Source organism: Erythrolamprus reginae, chromosome 3 (assembly GCF_031021105.1).
Source record: "Erythrolamprus reginae isolate rEryReg1 chromosome 3, rEryReg1.hap1, whole genome shotgun sequence".
Classification (NCBI taxonomy): domain Eukaryota; kingdom Metazoa; phylum Chordata; class Lepidosauria; order Squamata; family Dipsadidae; genus Erythrolamprus; species Erythrolamprus reginae.
In genome coordinates, this window is record NC_091952.1 from 254,396,847 (window position 1) to 254,420,284 (window position 23,438).

The window sequence follows — 23,438 nt, forward strand, 5'->3', positions numbered from 1 at the left end:
TTTCTGGCTTCTCATTTAGAAAGCAAGATTGGTTCCCCTTGTTGATTTTCTCCATAAAAATGCCACCGAGTGAATAGCTTTTGGCTACTCCGAACCCGTAATAGGTTGGGAGGGCAGTTTTAAAATACGTTAAGAGATTTTTTAATGAAGGCAATTTGTATCCGTTTGTGGCAGTGAATGGATGGAGGTGACTTAATTTAGTCCCATCTTCCACAAATTTGTGGCTACAGTGACAGTTAAGTTTATTCTCATTTGGTGAGACCCACCCTACGTGGGTTGAAGTGATTCCGTACTACGTTTAGTTGCTCTCTCTTTCCCTCTGTCTGTCTCTCTCTCTCTGCCTCTCTCTCTCTGTCTCTCTGCCTGTCTGTCTCTCTGTCTGTCTCTGTCTCTTTCTCTGCCTCTCTGCCTCTCTCTCTGTCTGTCTCTGTCTCTGTCTCTCTCAGTGTCTCTCTCTGTATCTGTCTCCCTCTGTCTTTCTATCTCTTTGTCTTTCTTTCTCTACCTGTGTCTGTCTGTCTGTCTCTCTCTATATATATATCTTTCTCCCTCTCTCTGTCTCTCCCTCTCTCTCTCTGCCTCTGTCTCTGTCTTTGTCTGCCTCTGTCTCTCTGTCTTTCTCTCTGTCTCTGTCTCTCTGTCTGTTTCTATCTCTTTATCTTTCTCTCTCTCTGCCTCTCTGCCTTTCTGTCTCTGTCTTTCTCTGCCTCTCTCTCTCTCTCTGCCTCTCTCTCTGTCTTTGTCTGTCTCTCTCTATATATATCTTTCTCTCTCTCTCTGCCTCTCTGTCTTTCTCTCTCTCTCTCTCTCTCTCTGTCTCTCTCCCTCTCTCTCTGCCTCTGTCTTTCTCTGTCTGTCTCTCTGTCTCTGTCTCTCTGTCTGTTTCTATCTCTTTATCTTTCTCTCTCTCTCTGTGTCTGTCTGTCTGTCTCTCTATATATATCTTTCTCTCTCTCTGCCTCTCTGCCTTTCTGTCTCTGTCTCTCTCTGCCTCTCTCTCTGTCTTTGTCTGTCTCTCTCTATATATATCTTTCTCTCTCTCTGCCTCTCTGTCTTTCTCTGTCTCTCTCTCTCTGCCTCTCTCTCTCTCTGTCTTTCTCTCTCTTTGCCTCTCTGTCTCGAGGGGCTTCACTCTTGTTACATGAAAAGTTTCATGATACCAACAGCCACAGATGCTGGAAAGAATGTAGAAAGGGAGGAGAACCAGAACTAATTCTGCTGCAGCTGGATTAGTTCACCAGTTTGGGAATGAAGACCACAAGGAGATGGGGCAACACAGGTTTATTTATGCATGCAGGTTGAGAGTATTCATAAGATAAAGTCTGAACCCTGGGTTGTGTCCGAGGCTTGGATGACCAAGGCATGCCATCTTACCTGCCAATAACAACTTATAGATAATAATTATGACCTTATACAGAAAAAGAGAAGTTAACAGTTGTTATAATTTGAGGACTAACCTGTATGGACTGTATAATCATTGGGGAGAAAAAAATGGGATTTTCTTTGCATTTGGTTTAACAATCTCTCTCTCTCTCTCTCTTTGCAAAGAGGCGAAAGACCCTAACAGGCTCAGATGTTGACAAAGAAGGGGGGACAGGGAGGATCTGGCCTACAGGTGGAGTTCTTGCCTCTATAATCAGGATGTCATGAGTTCGATCCTAGTTAGTGTTGTGGTTGGCTCTGGCCCAGCTCCTGCCCCAGGGAATGGGGAGGTGGATGCAGGGGAAAATTCAACATGTCATAGGCCTGTGTTATTGCTGACAGAATCAGTTCAGAGTTTAGTTTCCTCGGACGAAGAAGAAGGTGGGAGTGACTCGGCAGAGGAGGGCTTGGCACACAGCCAAGGCAGTCTATCTCCCTTATCTTCCCTTGATTCAGATGATGACGTTTTGGACCCACACAAGCACAGAATTATGCATAGAAGAGACCAAGTAAGAACATATTACAGGAAATAAGGGAGGCCACCTGTGCTTGGGTGGGGCTCCAGTAATTAGGGCTGCTGCTATAAATAGCAGCATGTAGGTTTGGCCATTGTGGCAGAATATCTGATCGGAGTTCGTCAGGAATCTTGTGTTGCTGGACTTTGTTGCTTTTTCACGCCTTTGAAACCAAAGCAAAGCAATGTGTGTGTGTGTCTCACTTCGTTGGAAGAAGAAGGGGTGTGAAGTTTCTTCACAGCTGCTAGCTAAGTACTTAAGAACTGCTTAAGGGAAATTGTACAGACTACCCAGTTGTTTTGGGAAGAGTGCTCTTTGCAATACAAAAAGAGTGCTTTGTTTATTTTGAATTTTGTGATAAAGAACATTGTTTTGAATTTTCAAACGTGTGTGTGTCTGAAATTTGTACCTTGAATATTCGGGAGGCTCCTATCAGAGAGCCCGGCAGAACAGTTAGGGGCAAATGTAGGGTCTCCCACTTGGGCAGGGGGGTTGGACTAGATGACCTGCAAGGTCCCTTCCAACTCTGTTACTCTGTTAAAAATAGACACATCATCCGCAGAAAACTATTTTTATTTTATTTTATTCTATTGGATTTGTATGCCGCCCCTCACCGAGGACTTGGGGCGGCTCACAGCACATATCAGAAAACATAACAATACTATTTATCCAATTAATATGCTAAAAAAATTCTCATTTAATACATTCGTTTGGATTCATTCAATAAATCACACTAAGGGCATTCATTGGCCAGAGGGAAGATCTAATGTCCCCAGGCCTGGCGGCAAAGATGTGTTTTTAAACTCTTTCGGAAGGCAAGGAGGGTGGAGGTGGTGCGAATCTCCACAGAAGGCCGGGGCCACCACAGAGAAGGCTCTTCCCCTAGGTCCCACCAGCCGTCATTGTTTGGTCGACGGGACCCTAAGGAGAGCAACTCTGTGGGACCTCACCGGACGCTGGGGTTCGTGCGGCAGAAGGAGGTCTCGGAGATTATTATTATTATTATTATTATTATTATTATTATTATTATTATTATTTTATTAGATTTGTATGCCGCCCCTCTCTGGAGACTTGGAGCGGCTCACAACATCAAAACAGTACAAATCCAATACATTAGTACCTCATGATACGAACCCCTCATCATACAAACTTTTCGAGATAGAAACCCGGGGTTCGGAAAATTTTTGTCTCTTCTTACAACCTTTTTTCGCCTTACAAACCCACTGCGTGAACACTGAACCCGGATGTTCGACAAAAGTTCAGGTTCGGCGTTCGGGTTTGTAAGGCCACCGGGAAGCGCCGCCGCCCGGCTGTCGCCTTTTGAAACAGCCAGGGGGATTCTTGCCATTCCCCCAAACACCGAACCCGGAAGTTCGGGAAAGTTTGGGTTCGGCGTTCGGGTTTGGGAGGCTGCCGAGAAGCCCCGCCGCCTGGCTGTCACCTTGCCAGAAGAGCCGCGGAGCTGTCGGCCGGTTGGGAGGCTCAAACGGAGGTGGGGAATCCCAATAGGGAATTTCATGGGTGGAGCTTTGACGTCACAAAGATGTCCTTCCTGGCCGGCCGAAATGTAGACTCCAGGAAGGACGATATAGGTGGGTCTTGAGTAGTTTACGAAAGACAAGGAGGGTGGGGGCAGTTCTAATCTCTGGGGGGAGTTGATTCCAGAGGGCCAGGGCCACCACAGAGAAGGCTCTTCCCCTGGGTCCCGCCAGATGATATTGTTTTATCGATGGGACCCGGAGAAGGCCAACTCTGTGGGACTTAACCGGGCACTGAGATTCGTGCGGCAATAGGCGGTTTCGGAGATAATCTGGTCCTATACCATGTAGGGCTTTGTAGGTCATAATCAACACTTTGTATTGTGTCCAGAAACAGTGTTTTTTCTCTCCTTAATTAAAGCTTTTTAATTTTATGGGTACATACCAGACGGCAAGAGAGAGATTTCGGCAATTATTTTGCTTCCGCGCATGCGCAGAAGCGAAAAATTCCAAAAATAATGCGTGCACATCCCCTCATGAGATTTTCCTCCTGCGCATGCTCAGAAGCTAAATCTCACCGGGACTTCCATGCGCGCACACCAGAGACCTGAAACTGCACATGTAGCTCCAGTTTTACTACTGGTGCGGCGTCCTCATCCGTACTGGTAGGAACTGTCTACTGGTGCATATGTGTCCCAAAGAATATGGTGATTTTTTTTTAGGTCCCTTCCTGTGCTATTGCTCATATTAATTAATGTGACGGAATTAATTAACACGACACTCCTGGCCCAGCTGTGCCAATTCGTTCAGGCAAGGCAGAACTATTTGTGTCACCAATAACAAATGAAGTTATTTATTCCAATTTGCTTTCCCGGAATTCATGCTCTATTTAGCCTCCTGTTGCTCAAAGCTCGGGAACAAGGAGACGTCGGTGAAAATCCCGGACAATTTTCTTCGAAATTTCATTTTGGAGTACAGACAACATGAAGTTAAAAGTCAGCGTAAACACGCGGTAGATGAAAACATGGCTACAACTACGATGTACAGTGGGTGGGCTACAAGCCAAAGTGCCGCGGCTCATAAGTTTTTGCAGGACCAGCGCAATTTTGCTGCTGCACCTGTGGAGGTAGCAAAATTGTGCCCGTGTTTCAGCGAGGTTTTACCTGTGGCTCTGTGCATGATTCTGCCTATTTCCACAGGTGCAGCAGCAAAATTGCGCTGTTCCCGCAAAAATGTACAAGCCGCAGCAGCGAGCGCAATTTAGCATTCCGGCTGGTAACCCACCACTGACGACGTACAACGCACAGTGGCAGGAACTGGGTTTTGCCATTCTAGAGTAAAGAAGTATTGGGTGGACATGGTAGAAGTATTCCACTATTTGAGGGGCTGACCATAAAGAAGAGGGAGGCATTAACCTATTTTCCAAAACACCAGAAGGCAACAGAAGAAACAAGGGATGGAAATTAATCCAGGAGGGAAGCAACATGGAATTAAGGAGAAAGTTCCTAACAGCGAGGACGATTAAGCAATGGAACGGCTTGCCTCCAGAAGTTGTGAATGCTCCAACACTAGAAGAATTTAAGAAGAGACTGGACAACCATTTGTCAGAAATGGTTTAGAGGTTCTTGCTTGAGCAGGGGGCGGGACTAGAAGATCTCACTGTATTCATTCATATTCTCCAAAGTTCCTGAATGGAATGGAATGGAATAGAATAGAATAGAATTCTTTATTGGCCAAGCCACCCCGAGTCTACGGAGAGGGTCGGCATACAAATTTAATAAATGAATGAATGAATGAATGAACGAATGAACGAACAAACAAACAAACAAACAAACAAAGTGTGATTGGAATTTGTCTTTGGTGCAGATGCTCTCAGTGTACATAAAAAGTGAAGATACGTTTGTCAAGAATCATAAAGTACAACACTTAATGATAGCCATATAAGAAATATAAAGTCATATACGAGTCAGTAATCAAATTATATTAGGAAACAATAAATATCAACAATTATAGTGATTGCTCATGTTTATATACTATGTATATAAAGAACAATTAACCAGTGGAACAACTTCACTCCAGAAGTTATGAATGGTCCAACATTGGAAGTTTTTAAAAAAGAGATTGGACAATCATTTGTCTGAAATGGTATAGGGTTTCCTGCTTGAGCTGGGGGCTGGACTAGGAGACCTCTAAGGTCCCTTCCAGCTCTATTCTGATTGATTGATTGATCTCCGACTAGCTGGAATTCAGCACAGCAGAAAGAAAACCGTACTTCCTAATTGTTTGGCCTACTTTTCATCAGGCTGTCCTTAATTAACAGGTTTTATTTCACTGTTGTGTTTTTGTGCTGGGGAGTTGTATAAGGTTCATCATCTTATGGTCAGTTCTTGTCTTCTGCAGCAATTCCAACTTCCAATAATACAGGTTTTTGATATTTTTATTTATTTATTTTATTTTGTCCAATATATAATACACATTGAAGAGAATAGATATGTAATAATATAAATAAAGAAAAGAATAGAAGAAAAGATATAAAAGTATAGGTGAACATATTTGAAAGGAAGAAAAGATAAATGAGATAAGGGGAGACAATTGGACAGGGGATGGAAGGCACACCGGTGCACTTATGCACGCCCCTTACTGACCTCTAAGGAACCTGGAGAGGTCAATCATGGATAGTCTAAGGGAAAAATGTTGGGGGTTAGGGGTTGACACTACTGAGTCAGGTAATGAGTTCCACGCTTCGACAACTCGACCGCTGAAGTCATATTTTTTACAGTCAAGCCTGGAGCGGTTAATATTAAGTTTGAATCTGTTGCGTGCTCTTGTGTTGTTGCGATTGAAGCTGAAGTAGTCATTGACAGGTAGAACGTTGCAGCATATGATCTTGTGGGCAATACTTAGATCGTGTTTTAGGCGACATAGTTCTAAGCTTTCTAGACCTAGGATTGATAGTCTGCTTTCATAGGGTATTCTAAAATATCTTCTCTACTATATCCTCTACTATGTTTCTATGTAAATAAATTTTGGTTGCTGAAACTAGCCTTTTCTACCTAGGGAAGTCAATTAGTCTTATCAAAATACCAGCTGACCAAGATGAACGAACCATCTGGATAAAATAAATAATCCCTCCTTCAATTTTGGCACATGCTGATGAAACGAAGAGGGAGATGCGAAGACACAAGAGGGGAAGGAAAAAATACATCTGTGTTTGAGAGAAATCTTAAAAACTGTCAGACGTCAAACACACGAGGGAATATTCACATCTCAACAGCTCTTCAAGTTACAAGAGGTTTTGAAGTTGTTGTTTTTTTAAATTCCAAGATGGACAGATGGAATTAATTATCGCCACTTTTTTTTTTTTGCATATTTAGGAAATATATTAGTAGTATTGACACTTTACAGCGATTCCCAGTTCCAGCTGGAGTGGTTCGGAGATATTAAATGCATACATATAACAGGCAATTTGGATGTGAATGAAAAAGGAATGACAGATTGTAATGGTTTTGAAATTTCAAATAGTTATAGCTGTCCTATATTGGGTCTCCTCAGTTAGTATTCAGCCGGTTCAGACTGGTTCAACTGAACCGATAGTAAATATTGTGGGAAGAATCGCCCACCCACCCCGGCTGTATTTTGTACAATTTATCATATTTTTCAGAGTATATGACAAGCCCATTTCCTCCCTAAAAGAGGCTGAAAATAGAAACATAGAAGACTGGCGGCAGAAAAAGACCTCCTGGTCCATCTAGTCTGCCCTTATACTCTTTCCTGTATTTTATCTTAGGATGGATCTATGTTTATCCCAGGCATGTTTAAATTCAGTTCCTGTGGATTTACCAACCACGTCTGCTGGAAGTTTGTTCGAAGCATCTACTGCTCTTTTGGTCAAATAATATTTTCTCATGTTGCTTTTGATCTTTCCCCCAATTAACCTCAGATTGTGTCCCCTTGTTCTTGTGTTCACTTTCCTATTAAAACACTTCCCTCCTGAACCTTATTTAACCGTTTAAACATATTTAAATGTTTCAATCACGTCCCCCCTTTTCCTTCTGTCCTCCAGACTATACAGATTGAGTTCATGAAGTCTTTCCTGATAAGTTTTATGCTTAAGACCTTCCACCATGTTTGGACCCGTTCAATTTTGTCAATATCTTTTTGTAGGTGAGGTCTCTAGAACTGAACACAGTATTCCAAATGTGGTCTCACCAGCACTCTATACAGTGGGATCACAATCTCCCTCTTCCTGCTTGTTATACCTCTAGCTATGCAGCCAAGCATTCTACTTTATAAAGCCCTTCATGGCATCGGACCAGAATATCTCCGAGACTGCCTTCTGCTGTACGAATCCCAGCGACCGATTAGGTCCCACAGAGTGGGCCTTCTCTGGGTCCCGTCAACTAAACAATGTCAGTTGGCGGGGCCCAGGGGAAGAGCCTTCCCTGTGGCAGCTCCGACTCTCTGGAACCAGCTCCCCCCAGAGATTAGGACTGCCCCTACCCTCCTTTCCTTTCGTAAACTTCTCAAAACCCACCTTTGTCGTCAGGCATGGGGGAATTGAGACATCTCCCCCGGGCCTATACAATTTATGTATGGTATGTTTGTATGTATGTATGTCTGCTTAATAATGGGTTTTTAAAAATATTTTAAATTGTAAATTATTAGATTTGTTATGAATTGTTTTATTGTGTTGTGAGCCGCCCCGAGTCTACGGAGAGGGGCGGCATACAAATCTAATGAATAATAATAATAATAATAATAATAATAATAATAATAATAATAATAATACTTGCTTTCCCTACCACCTGACCGCACTACCCATTTTGAGACTGTCAGAAATCACTACCCCTAAATCCTTCTCTTCTGAAGTTTTTGCTAACACAGAACTGCCAATAAAATACTCAGATTGAGGATTCGTTTCCCCCAAGTTCATTATTTTACATTTGGAAACATTAAACTGCACTTTCCATTGCTTTGACCACTTATCTAGTAAAGCTAAATCATTTGCCATATTTCAGATGTCTCCAGGAATGTCAACCCTATTGCACACTTTAGAGTCATCGGCAAATAAGCAAACCTTCCCTACCAAACCTTCCCCCATAGCACTCACAAAGATATTAAAAAGAACAGGACCCAGAAAAGACCCTTATGATAATTTGGGTGCGTCTTATACTCCAACTGTTGCTTCCTCTTCTCCCCCCCCCCACCCAGTCCTAACTAGCTGCTAATGGTTGCCTGCAAGTTGCTCACCACGTTTTCACAGGTGGGGATGGGGGGAGCTTTCAGGAACTTTCCCATCTTTCCGGAACTGTGAGTAAAGAGCAGCTCCATTGATTTACCATCATGTGCCTTTTTAAAAAGAATACGGGCATACATTATTTCCATAACACCACCCGGCACCCGATCAATACGGGACAAGGGCTGGTTTTCTTTTAACCACAGGCAAAACTTCCGCGAAGGACGCAGGAGATTAATTTTGGAGTTGGCATTTGCTCACGGCCACGCGGCCCTTGAAGTTTTGACTGGATGCCAATCGTGGTGGATAACGGGTTTTTTTGCAAGAAGGAAACAAGGCCTCATAATGAAAAGCACCAGGCAGGGGGTGAAATGCTACCAGTTCGTGCACTTCCGAACCAGTAGGAAAGGGTAGATAATATCAAGAAAAGGAAGGAAGGAAGGATATAGAAAAGGAAGGAAGATAATATAAAGAAAAGGAAGGAAGGAAGGATATAAAGAGAAGGAAGGAAGGAAAGATTATAAAGAAAATAAAAGAAGGGAGGATATAGAGAGAAGGAAGGAAAGAAGGAAGGAAGGAAGATAAAGAAAAGGAAAGAAGGATATAGAGAGAAGGAAGGAAGGATTATAAAGAAAAGGAAAGAAGGAGGATAAGGAAGGAAGGAAGGAAGGATATAGAGAAGGAAGGAAGGAAAGATTATAAAGAAAATAAAAGAAGGGAGGATATAGAGAGAAGGAAGGAAGGAAGGAAGGAAGGAAGATAATATAAAGGGAAGAATTAACCCAACTACTTGATAGGCTCCATATCATCCTGGAGTCCCTAGGCCTGTTGGCAGAACCATGTCTTCAGGCCCTTTCAAAACAGTGTCAGCCAGGACCAATCTTATCTCTACAGGAATGATGTTCCACAAGAAGGGAGCCACGACAGAGAAGGCTCTTCTTCTTAGCCCCACCGGATGGACCTCCTTAGGAGAGGGGATCTTGTAGCATTCCCTGCCTGGTGGGTCGAGTAGATAGAACTGGGAAAATAGGGTCCTTCAAATGACCTGCTGCCAGGCCATGTAAGTGTTTGAAGTCCCTTCCCACCTCCTCTCTCCCACCCCGGCTAGCCCAAGAAGGAGGAGTGCAACACTGATGTGGCCCTTGAAGAAATCAAGTAGAAAATGGTTCTTAAGAAGAGGCAAAAAAAATATTGAACACCCGGTTCTTATCTAGAAAAGTTCTTAAGTAGAGGTATACTGCATCGTCATTTGGTACCGTAGTTTTTGCTCTTTGGAGTGTCGGCTATCTAGCGCCAGCTTTAATTGATTTCATTCCACTGTTTAAAATGTGCTTTGCTCATGCTGCCTGCTTTCTTCATGCACCAGGTTTTTTTTGTTTGTTTGGAGATACTGGCTGTAAAATGATTTTATGCTCCTGACTGTCAGCCGGGTTGGGAAAACGTCAGATTCGCCATAATTTATATGTGTTCAAACAGCCAAATAAATACAGGGAATAGCGCGTGCAACCGATTAGAAAGGATTCCATTCACTTAAGGGCGAACCACATTCAAACTGGGGAGGAGTGATTTGGAGGGTAAACCATTAGATTTTACTTTATAGATTAACTGTCCTCCAATCTTTCAAGAACATGGCAATTGGTTGAGATGATTACATTGTGCGGAACGGCGAAGATGCTTTCTTTTAGGCTTTTCTTTAATCAAATTGATTTTTTTAAAATTACATTTTCATGTTTCTTTTACGGTTGCACGCTATTGCAGCTGTCGAGAGCCTTATTCCGCAAAATGGGTGGTTGTTATATAAATGTGAGGAATAAGTAAATAAAATAAGTAAAGCTTGGCACGCTCCATGCTGTAATAACCTAAATGTAACCTAAATAAAGAGCAACTCGGATGATTAGGGGACTGCGGAGGCTAAAACATACTATGAATGGTTGCAGGAACCGGGCATGGCTTGTGAAGAGAAGGACCAGGGGAGAAATGAGAGCAGCCTTCCAATATTGAGGGGCTGCCATAGAGAGGACGAGGGTCAAGTTATTCTGCAAAGCACCTGAAGGCCAGACCCCAAAAAAATGGATGGAAACTGAAAAAGGAGAGATTCAACTGGAAAGTAAGGAGGAGTTTTCTGACAGAGAGAACCATCAACTCATGGAAGAGAAGTTGCTTTGGGAAGTTGTGGGAGCTTCATCACTGGAGGTTTTCAGGAAGAGATTGGGCTGCCATTTGTCGGAAAAGGTGCAGGGCAGTGATGGAGAACATTTCTGGTTCACATTTATCTATCTATCTATCTATCTATCTATCTATCTATCTATCTATCTATCTATCTATCATCTATCTATTTATCTCTCCCTCTATCCATTTATCTCTCTATCTCTATCTATCTATCTATCTATCTATCTATCTATCTATCTATCTATCTATCTACCTACCTACCTACCTACCTACCTACCTACCTATCATCTCTCTCTCTCTCTCTCTCTCTCTCTCTCCCTACCTACCTACCTAATCTACCTACCTACCTACCTACCTACCTACCTATCTACATATCTATCTATCTATCTATCTATCTATCTATCTATCTATCTATCTATCTATCTATCTATCTATCTATCTATCTATCTATCTATCTATTAGATTTGCATGCCGCCCCTCTCCGAGGACTCGGAGCGGCTCACAACCAGAAACAGTACAAATCAACTTTGTACGGAACAAAGCATTCAATAAGAATATTCCATTCATTCAGATCTAGGATGTGTTCTTTGAGTATTCCCTTTATTTATTTATTTTTGAGCAGTGTATAATGTTTATAATGTCTTTGGATCACTTTTAATTTCATTCCATTATTCCTTTACCAGCCTTAGTTTGTTTCAACAACGATTTGTCGGTTAGTTTCAGGTTGTTGGCTTTATGACTTGTAAGATTACGTATCTCGTAATCTAAATAGTAGTAGATGCTTGGAACAAACTTCCAGCAGCTGTGGTTGGTAAATCCACAGTCACTGAATTTAAACATGCCTGGGATAAACACATATCCATCCTAAGATAAAATACAGGAAGTAGCATAAGGGCAGACTAGATGGACCACGAGGTCTTTTTCTGCCGTCGATCTTCTATGCTTCTATGTTTCTATCTCCAGTGATCATTCTTCCAAATTGGGTGGAATAATGAGCCAATTTATTATTATCATTCATTGTTTATAGTTTATGTTCTTCCATCATTATAATTATGGGTTATTGTTTTTTTTTTTATTTAGACGATTGTACCACCTGTCCCAGATTTTGTAGAATTCAAAAGGTCACATTTTTACTTTTATTCTTCCTTCCTTCCTTGCAACGCCTCTAAGGTAGGCATCTCTCCTCCGTAGTTATTTATTCAATGTACGACCCGATTGATTTAAATCTTGCAAGGTTATTTCCCCTTCTTCATGTCCTTTGCATTAATTTTAAACCGATAATAAGGGGATGGAGAGGGCCAGAGAGAATATCTCTATTATAAGGAGGAGAAGCAGAATGAGTAGGGGGAAAGGGAAGAATAAAAGATTATTTTTAGTTAGCTTAGACGGCGTAGGAAAGAAAGAGGAGAGATTTCGAGAAGGGCTTACTGTTTCCTTTTTAAACACACGCGAACAGGTTTCCTTTTCAAAATATGGATATAAACATGCAAATCAGGGTTTATCTCTTCCCAGGCTCCTGCGGAGGTAGGCACAAAGCAAAATAGCCATGCAAATCTTATTAAAAATAGAAAAACACCGTTTGCAGGAATACAAACAAACAAACAGGCACCTAACCCCCCCTCTCTTTCCCCCACTGCCAGCCCTGAAGCCTCGCTGTTAAAAGGTCTTTGCAAACTTTCTTGTGAAAATCCACTTTTTGAACATTTAATAGCATTTATAGCATTTAGACTTATATGTCGCTTCATAGTGCTTTATATACTGTCCTAATGTTTCTCTCTTACTAGTATAAATAAAATAAAGTAAAGTAAAGTAAAGTAAAGTAAAGTAAAGTAAAGTAAAGTAAAATAAATAAATAAATATACTTCCCGCCTACCAGACATCTGGAAACCAGCCCTCAAACGTATCCCAGCCATAGAAACTGAAACCAGACTCAGAACACACATTGCAAAACAACCAAGTAGCCTGCAAGCTCCAGCTACTCAGAATATCACCCCTAATCCACAATCATTAACTAATCAGCATACCTCAGTTACATCAACGACCCCAGGTGTTACCCCACTGACTCACCAGGAAGTTTCAACACAGCAGGCAGCTGCTGAGCCATCAAACCACACCCAGCCACCATTATTTATAGAAGGAAGGCAGCTCAGATCTTGCTGTGTTTGCCCTAGAACAAGGACAGAAGCACCAGCCTGAAGCTAGCCATACCCTTCCTTACTGGGATTCGATCTGGCAGCCTCTGCCTTGTAAGGCAGAGAGTTAGCAGTTGAGCCACCAGACCTTGATCCCTCCAGCTCTGTACCAGGGAGGGGCTATATGTTTTTTTTATGTCGGATCACCCTGGTATATTGAAGGAACGTCACAGCTCCTTTTTGCCTCTAGGCCCAACCCAGGACCATTTCAAGGCAGTTAATTTATTCATAGCCGACAACTATATTCTGTATGTATCATATATATATATTTACAACAGCACGAAGCTTGGAAACTTGGAAGCTTGGAAACTTCAGCCTGATGATGGTGGCTAAATCTCCATGTACAATTTTGAGCAAGATTCTCACCAATCTCACTCCCCAGGGGAGCATTTCAGCAAACTTTATGCACCAAAACACACTAAGCCTTTTCCATAGTATTGTTACAAAAAAAGAAGAGTTCCTTCAAATCAACGGAAGGGGAGATTAAGCAACACATGCTGGGTAGAAGTGGTTAATTAAGGTATTCATATAAAATATTATAATAGAATGTCAATATCAAATATCAATTTTGTCAATAATATAATATCAATATCAAATATCAATTTTGTCAATAATATGATATCAATATTAAATGGAGTTGGGGGTTTTCTTTTCTGAATTTTGAATGGAAGCACACCTGACAGGGAGTCATTGTGGTTATTCTTGAAGATCTGGCCATTTTTGTGACACACTTAAAAAGAGGTGAAGGGGAGTTTTGATGATAGAGGTCATAGATAAATATTTATATATTATGTTATAGGATGTTATACAATATATTTAACATAGAATACAATAGAACATCATGTTTAGAGGTGAAAAAACTATAGGATTATATTAAATTAGCGAGGATGTAAGAATCATTTGTCGATACAAATACCACACACCAAAAAAATTCCTAGAGATATAAGTACATATGTAACTGTTTTGTTTTACTGTGTTTTGTATAGTGTTTCATTGGAGTGTCTTTTTTAATATACACTGCTCAAAAAAATAATGATATAGATATAGAGATAGATAGATAGATAGATAGATAGATAGATAGATAGATAGATAGATATAAAGACAAATAGATAGATGATAAATAGATAAATAAATAAATATAATGCTCAAAAAAATAAAGGGAACACTCAAATAACACATCCTAGATCTGAATGAATGAAATATCCTCATTGAATACTTTGTTCTGCACAAAGTTGAATGTACACAACAGCCTGTGAAATGGATTGTCAATCACTGTTGCTTCCTAAGTGGACAGTTTGATTTCAAAGAAGTTTGATTTACTTGGAGTTATATTGTGTTAGAAACATAGAAACATAGAAGTCTGACGGCAGAAAAAGACCTCATGGCCCATCGAGTCTGCCCTTATACTATTTTCTGTATTTTATCTTAGGATGGATATATGTTTATCCCAGGCATGTTTAAATTCAGTGACTGTGGATTTATCTACCACGTCTGCTGGAAGTTTGTTCCAAGGATCTACTACTCTTTCAGTAAAATAATATTTTCTCATGTTGCTCTTGATCTTTCCCCCAACTAACTTCAGATTGTGTCCCCTTGTTCTTGTGTTCACTTTCCTATGGAAAACACTTCCCTCCTGAACCTTATTTAACCCTTTAACATATTTAAATGTTTCGATCATGTCCCCCCTTTTCCTTCTGTCCTCCAGACTATACAGATTGAGTTCATTCAGTCTTTCCTGATACGTTTTATGCTTAAGACCTTCCACCATTCTTGTAGCCCGTCTTTGGACCCGTTCAATTTTGTCAATATCTTTTTGTAGGTGAGGTCTCCAGAACTGAACACAGTACAGTGGAACCCCGACATAAGAGCTGCTCTACTTAAGAGCAACTCGAGATAAGAGCTGGGAGGGGAGAGATATTTTTGTTCTACTTACAAGCCCAAATTCGAGATACAAGCGCCAAGGAGCTGTCTCCTGAAGCCAAACGCTAACTTCCGCGTTCGGCTTCAGGAGACAGCTGCGAAGCGGCACGCGTGTTTTAAAAGGTTGCAGCCGGCCTGGGGGGCTCGGGGGGGGGGGTGCTTGCAGCTTTCTTTCTTGCTCTTTTTCTTTCTCTCTTTTACCTTCCCTTCTATTTCTTCTTTTCTTTCTCCTTCCCACCTTCTTCCCTCCCTCCCTCCCTTCACTCATTCCTCTCTTACTCTCCCCTTTCATAAGTTTCCTTGCTTCCTTCCTCTGTTCCTGTCCCTTCCCTCTTTCCTTCCTTCCTTCCCACCCTCCGTCCATTCATTCACCCATTCCTCTCTTGATCGCTTAAAGCCGGTCCCTGGTGCAAAAAGGGTTGGGGACCTCTGTCCTACAGGATTGGGTGGCAGAGAAGTTGAACATATGTAAATTTAAAAGTTTAAGAAAGTTTACAAGTGAAAGAAACTTCATTATTCATTTATATGTACATGTACATTTCTTCATTAAAAACATGTCTTTCTGCATAATTTAGACTAACTTTGTGAGTTTTTTGAGGGCTGGAACCAATTAAAATTATTTACATTAATTCCTATGGGGAAAAGTCGTTCGAGATAAGAGCTGCTCGACTTAAGAGCCCAGGTCCGGAACGAATTAAACTCGTATCTCGAGGTACCACTGTATTCCAAATGTGGTCTCACCAGCACTCTATATAGCGGGATCATAATCTCCCTCTTCCTGCTTGTGATACCTCTAGCTATGCAGCCAAGCATCCTACTTGCTTTCCCTACCGCCTGACTGCACTGCTCACCCATTTTGAGACTGTCAGAAATCACGACCCCTAAATCCTTTTCTTTTGAAGTATTTGCTAACACAGAACTGCCAATACAATACTCAGATTGAGGATTCCTTTTCCCCAAGAACACTTGTTTAAGTGTTCCCTTTATTTTTTTGAGCCGTATATATAAATCAATAAAAAAACTAATTTTTAAAAAAAGAAGTCATAGCTGTCCTATGTTTTATCCTTTCGCTATAGACGCTCACTTGATTATCTTCATTTTCAAGCAAAATTTTGAAGCCTTTATAGTAATTCGGACCCACCAACCTGTATGCAGAGTATATCAGCCAGGTCAGTTAAGCAAGCACTATTTTCGATTCTTCATGTTTATCTTATCCATGTTCTCTTCCCTTCACCAATGTTTATGTTTATTTTATTTTATTATCTAGGTTTACATGCCTCCTGCTCTACCGAATAAAAGCAATTTATAGCACCCCAAACTGAAATAAAATCTTAAAAGTTTGTTCATAAAACCAATGAATACAAGATAAAACCTGTTTTAAAAACTCAGAGGCTTGGTGAACTCATTTTAATTGTTCTTTCCCCCCCCCCTTGTCTTTATGTTTTGAAACAAGCAGACAATCATTAAGGGAAGGAAACTTAGCAGAAAAGTTTGCTTTCTTTGACTTCATTTCTCCATGCATTGAACGTGAACTGGTCTACTTTTCTGGATTTGCAGAATGTACCAAACAATAAAGGAGATGAAAAGGCCTGTTTTTGCAGAATATACTCAGCCCCATAAACACAACCCACCCGCAAACGCTAAACACATTTAAAATGAATCAGACTTAATTGAACTGGTTAATCATGTTGTCCAAATGCTGGTAGGGAAATATTCTAGCCCTCCCAGCATATTCATGCATTTAAAAAAGAAAATGTGAAAATGTTCTTGTTGTTTTGCTATGTCTCCAAAATATATATCTTTTTGAATTTACTAATGTTGAGATTTTTACTAATTGACAAAGCCAATATGTCCCCATGATAGATAGATAGATAGATAGATAGATAGATAGATAGATAGATAGATACTGTAGATTGACTGATCGATAAACAGAGAGAGAGAGAGAGAAAGAAAGGAAGAAAGAAAGACAGTTTTTGCATATTTTTGCTTTAGTGAAGATAAACATCAGCTGGGGTTTATATTTGATGGCTGCAATCATACCATCTATAAGTTTTGCAGGAGCAAAACCACACATATTCTTGGAAAGAAAATTGTGATATTAAATGTCATAATCCACTGGATTTGGGCAGCCAATACATTTAAATAAATAAAATGCTTCTGTCCTGTCCTAGGTTCACAATTGGCCCTCCTACACTAATTCTGCATTTCATCAGGACAGCTAAGTGGCAATTCCTAGTTAAATGTTATTCTTTCTTTCTTTCTTTCTTTCTTTCTTTCTTCCTCCCTTCCTCCCTTCTTCCTTTCTTAGACTTTTTCTTTCCTTTCTCTCTCATTTCTTCCTTAGTCCCTTTCTTTCTTTCTTTCTTTCTTCCTTTCTTCTTTCCTTCCTTCCTTCTTCCTTTTTTAGACTTTTTCTTTCCTTTCTCTCTCATTTCTTCCTTAGTCCCTTTCTTTCTTTCTTTCTTTCTTCCTTCCTTCCTTCCTTCCTTCCTTCCTCCCTTCTTCCTTTCTTAGACTTTTTCTTTCCTTTCTCTCTCATTTCTTCCTTAGTCCCTTTCTTTCTTTCTTTCTTTCTTTCTTCCTTCCTTCCCTTTTTTCTCCTTCCTTCCTTAGTCTTTTCTTTCTTTCTTTCTTTCTTTCCTTTCTTTCTTCCTTCTTTCTTTCTTCTCCTCCCTCCCTGCCTCCCTTCTGTGTTATTCAATTCTATTCTCCCTTATCCAAATAGAGAACACAGCTGCCCAGATGTGGCCTCGCTGCTTCTTCATTTCCAAGACTGCCCTTCGGTGATTAAAAGCACCTGAGTTCAGAAACCTGCCAAGCCAAAGGATTGCTCCGCTCTGAATCTTCAACTCGTTATTCTTTTTTGTTAAATCTCTTTGGATCTTGCTTACCTGGCCCAACCTAGACAAGGAATGAAGAACAGTTCTCCCCACCAGAGTGGGGAGAAAAAGGTTTCAAACTAAGCAAGGAAACCCCGAACTATAAAACCATTTGCAAAAAGCATCGCTTGAACAAATAGGGAAACTCAACCCTTGAGAAACGTCGCTTACCAGGTAGGCGGTTTGCAGCTGCTGCCCACATGAAGGTAAAATGGCCCAGAGGGGGAAAAAAATAATATCAAAAATTTATAAATCTTGGATAGAATATGAAAAGCGTGAGGAAATAGTAAAAGGGGCCGATGATCGCTTGGGCTGTGATATATACCTGGCAGAATACTGTAGGAGCAAATTTGGACAAGAAATATTAAGTTGACCAAATCAACAACTTATAAAGAGAACCAATATAAAATGTTGTACCGGTGGCATTTAGCACCTACAAGGTTGGCTCAGATAGACCCCAATTGTAATCAGGCATGTTGGATGTGCAAAGAAGAGTTCTAAAGTGATTTAACAAAAAGAATGGAGGAGAAGGAGGAAGAGGAGGAGAAGGAAGAGGAAGAGGAGGAGGAGGAAGACGAGAAGGAAGAGAAGGAAGAGGAAGAAGAGGAGGAGAAGAAAGGGGATAAGAAGAAAAAGGAGGAGAAGGGGGAAGGAAGATGAGGAGGAGGAGGAGGAGAAAGAAGAGGAGAAGAAAGAGGAAGAAAAGGGTGAAGGAAGAAGAAGATGAGGAGGAGGAGGAGGAAGAGGAGGGTGGAGGAAGAAGATGAGGAGGAGGAGGAGAAAGAAGAGAAGAGGAAGAAAAGGGTGAAGGAAGAAGAAGATGAGGAGGAAGAGGAGGGTGGAGGAAGAAGAGGAGGAGGAGGAGGAGAAAGAAGAGGAGAAGAAGAAAGAGGAAGAAAAGGGTGAAGGAAGAAGAAGATGAGGAGGAGGAGGAAGAGGCAGGTGGAGGAAGAATATGAGGAGGAGGAGAAAGAAGAGAAGAAAGAGGAAGAAAAGGGTGAAAGAAGAAGAAGAAGATGAGGAGGAGGAGGAGGGTGGAAGAAGAAGATGAGGAGGAGGAGGAGGGTGGAAGAAGAAGATGAGGAGGAGGAGAAAGAGGAGGAGGAGAAAGGAGGAGGAGGAGGAGGAGGAAAAGGCGGAGGCGTAGAAGGAGGAAGAGGAGAAGGAGGAGGAGGAGTCAACTGAAATATAGGTATGTAATTGTTGAGTAACACTAGCCTAAATGCTGGTCTACAATTTTCAGCTTTCTAGTCTAGGTTTGTGAGAGTCGCCCAAATAGCTTCCATCCCTAAGGTGTCTTAGAACCTGTTTCTATCCATTTCTGATCCAGTTCCTTAATTACTCTGCAAAAATGTCTTTGAATATTCATTTAACCACACATAAAAATATGTGTGGTCCTGGAGAGCCACCAGATGAAGAAGGAAAGAAACAAGCCAGCCCAAATGTTTGTGTTGGAAAGATAACCAACTGCCGAAACCGAAAAGACCCTGCTATTTTGCAGCCAAGGCAAAGTCCGTTGCAAGCTGATGCCAGAAAGTCTTCTCAGCTGGTGTAGAGTCAGACTGGGTGAGAATCCAGTTGGCATAACCAGAGGATAACAGAATAACAGAGTTGGAAGGGACTTTGGAGGTCTTCTAATCCAGCTTCCCGCTCGAGCAGGAAACCCTATATTATTTCAGACAGATGGTTGTCCAATCTCTTCTTAAAAAACTTCCAGTGTTGGAGCATTCACAACTTCTGGAGGCAAGCTGTTCCACTTGTTGGTTGCTTTCACTGCTAGGAAATTTCTCCTTTGTTCTATGTTGCTTCTGTCCTCCTTTCATCCATTGCTTTATGTTAGAAACATAGAAACATAGAAGACTGACGGCAGAAAAAGACCTCATGGTCCATCTAGTCTGCCCTTATATTATTTTATCTTACAATGGATATATGTTTATCCCAGGCATGTTTAAATTCAGTTACTGTGGATTTACCAACCACGTCTGCTGGAAGTTTGTTCCAAGGATCTACTACTCTTTCAGTAAAATAATATTTTCTCACGTTGCTTTTGATCTTTCCCCCAACTAACTTCAGATTGTGTCCCCTTGTTCTTGTGGTCACTTTCCTATTAAAAACACTTCCCTCCTGAACCTTATTTCACCCTTTAACCTATTTAAATGTTCGATCATGTCCCCCCTTTTCCTTCTGTCCTCCAGACTCTACAGATTGAGTTCATGAAGTCTTTCCTGATACATTTTATGCTTAAGACCTTCCACCATTCTTGTAGCCCGTCTTTGGACCCGTTCAATTTTGTCAATATCTTTTTGTAGGTGAGGTCTCCAGAACTGAACACAGTATTTCAAATGTGGTCTCACCAGCACTCTATATAGCGGGATCATAATCTCCCTCTTCCTGCTTGTTATACCTCTAGCTATGCAGCCAAGCATCCTACTTGCTTTTCCTACCGCCCGACCACACTGCTCACCCATTTTGAGACTGTCAGAAATCACTACCCCTAAATCCCTCTCTTCTGAAGTTTTTGCTAACACAGAACTACCAATGCAATACAGTACTCAGATTGAGGATTCCTTTCCCCCAAGTGCATTATTTTACATTTGGAAACATTAAACTGCAGTTTCCATTGCTTTGACCATTTATCTAGTAAAGCTAAATCATTTACCATATTACAGATCCCTCCAGGCATATCAACCCTATTGCACACTTTAGAGTCATCGGCAAATAGGCAAACCTTCCCTACCAAACCTTCCCCTATGTCACTCACAAACATATTAAAAAGAATAGGACCCAGAACAGACCCTTGTGGCACACCGCTTGTAACCTGTCTCTGCTCAGAATACTCGCCATTAACAATAACTCTCTGATGTCTACGCTTCAGCCAGCTTGAAATCCACTGAACTATCCAGGGATTAAGTCCAATCTTCACTAATTTATCTATCAGCTCTTTATGTGGAACCGTATCAAAGGCTTTGCTGAAGTCCAGATATTCTACCCTCAGGTGCTTTGGAGAATAGTTTGACTCTCTCTTCTTTGTGGCAACCCCTGATATATTGCAAGACTGCTATCATGTCTCCCCTGGTCCTTTCCCCCCCATTAAACTAGCCATGCCCAGTTCCTGCAACCATTCTTCATATGTTTTAGCCTCCAGTCCTCTAGTCCTCTTTGCTGTTCTTCTCTGCACTCTTTCCAGAATCCCAACATCTTTTGTTATATTGTGGCAACCAAAACTAGATGCAGGATTCCAGGTGTGGCCTTACCAAAACATTATAAAGTGGTATTAACACTTCACATGATGTTGATTTCATCCCTCTGTAATTAGGATTGCATTGACTTTTTTAGCTGCAGCTACACACCACTGGCTCATATTTAAATGATTGTCCACTAAGACCAGCGGTCCCCAAACTATGGCCCGCGGGAGAGATGCAGCCCATTGAGGCCATTTATCTGGCCCACAGCAGCGCATGAGATTTAACCGATCGATATAATAAGCTCCCGAATCTCCTGACCACTCACCGCGGTTGGCTGCTGAGCGAGGAGGAGATGGAGAGCCAAGGGGCGGGGAGGAAAGCGGGCCTGCAATTGGCCCCTTTCTTTGCCACCTTTAAGGAGAGCAACTGTTGCTGCCCTATGGCAGAGCAGCAACAGTTCCTCTCCCTAAAGATGAGAAAGAAAGGGGCCAATTGCAGCCTCGCTTTCCTCCCCATCCCTTGGCTCTCCACCTCCTCCTCCTCTGCGGTGAGAGGATGGGAGATTCAAGAAAAGACGATTGGCGATTCAAAAACCATGCACTGAAAGTCACAGCTAAGTGCGCCATGGCTAAGTGCAGGGGGGGCAGGCGGCCGCTTGCAAACCCCTGACCTCCACAGCCTCCCCCCACCGTGGCACAAAGCGAGCACACCTCGGTGTTGACACAGGCGGCAGAGACCGCCCTGCCCCCTTCAGGGCCTCTTTGATAGCCCTTCCCGGCAGAGGCGCCTCGTCTGCCTCCCCAACGGCTCCCGCCGCCGACGTGCAGCTCTGCTCACCCGAAGCCTGGAGTTGACATTTGAGAGCAGGTTTGGGGCTCTTGGCATCAGCAGCTGCCACGCCGCCGTTGTTATTGTTGTGGCGGCTGCCCTGGGCCGCCATTAAAGCCGGCTGCCTGGGAAAGTGTCACGCTTTTCAGGGAAGCCTTTGGAGCCTGGGGAGGGCAAAACCTGAGGCTACTTGGCTGACCAGAAGTTGGGAAACTGGCTGTTTCTGGTCCCTGAGGGCCTCTGGGGGGGGGGGGTAGGGGAAGATGTTTTCTCCCTCCCCAGGCATTAAATTATGGGTGTGGGCACTCGTGCATGTGTGATAGCGTGCATGCGTGCTCTTTTGGCACCCAAGGAAAAAAAGGTTTGCCATCACTGGTGTAGGGTTTCCTGCCTAAGCAGGGGGTTGGACTAGAAGACCTCCATGGTCCCTTCCAACTCTGTTGCTGTTGTTGTTGTTGTTATTGTTATTATTATTATAATTTATTAGACTTGTATGCTGCCCCTCTCCGAGGACTCGGAGTGGCTCACAACAAATAATACAAATATAAAACTAATATTAAAAACAGTTATAAAAAAACCATTATAAAAAGCAGTCATACATCCAGACAAACCATGCATAAAATAAGACAGCTAGGGGTATATCAATTTTCCCAATTAATAATTATTCATTATTATTATTATTATTATTATTATTATTATTATTATTATTTATTGGATTTGTATGCCACCCCTCTCCGCAGACTCGGGGCTGCTAACAACAATGATAAAAAAACAACATGTAACAATTCAACTTAATAAAACAACTAAAAACCCTTATTATAAAAACCAAACATACACACAAACATACCATACATAACTTGTAATGGCCTAGGGGAAGGAATATCCTAACTCCCCCTATGCTTGGCGATAAAGGTGAGTCTTGAGTAATTTGCAAAAGACAAGGAGGGTGGGGGCCGTTCTAATCTCTGGGGGGAGTTGATTCCAGAGGGCTGAGGCCACCACAGAGAAGGCTCTTCCCCTGGGGCCCGCCAAATGACATTGTTTGGTCGATGGGACCTGGAGAAGGCCAACTCTGTGGGACCTTATCGGCCGCTGGGATTCGTGCGGTATAAGGCAGTTCCGAGTCTGCGGAGAGGGGCGGAATACAAATCTAAATAATAAATTCTGGCCCAATGCCATGTAGGGCTCTAAAAGTTCATTACCAACACTTTGAATTGTGACCGGAAACTGATCGGCAACCAATGCAGAGTGCGGAGTGTTGGTGTAACATGGGCATATTTGGGAAAGCCCATGATTGCTCTCGCAGCTGCATTCTGCACGATCTGAAGTTTCCGAACACTTTTCAAAGGTAGCCCCATGTAGAGAGCGTTGCAGTAATCGAACCTCGAGGTGATGAGGGCATGAGTGACTTTTAAAGAAAGGTCAGCTTTAACCTGGGGATGGGTGGATGGGCTTTTTTCAAATGAGGAGAAGCCATCCAAACACAGGGAAATCGGCTGAAAATTCAGAAAAAAAGATGACGCCAAGCACAGACAGAATTGTGATGCCAAAATTATGTCACCAGCAGGTCGCGATCTGGTACAAACAGGGAGAAACCCAACCCTGCCGTCACAA

The 23,438-nt window shown here is 42.0% G+C and overlaps 1 protein-coding gene and 1 long non-coding RNA gene across 4 annotated transcripts in view; one reads left to right on the forward strand and one right to left on the reverse strand.

Moving 5' to 3' along the window:
* The window catches only part of LOC139166032 (uncharacterized), a 72,229-nt gene extending 56,173 nt beyond the window's left edge, over window positions 1-16,056 (forward strand). The window contains exon 3 of the long non-coding RNA XR_011558868.1: window positions 16,009-16,056. This is a non-coding gene — a long non-coding RNA (uncharacterized lncRNA). The remainder of the gene's footprint in view (window positions 1-16,008) is intronic.
* Window positions 1-23,438, reverse strand: part of TSNARE1 (t-SNARE domain containing 1) — an 83,554-nt gene that overhangs the window by 56,725 nt on the left and 3,391 nt on the right. The gene's annotated exons all lie outside the window — the stretch shown is intronic.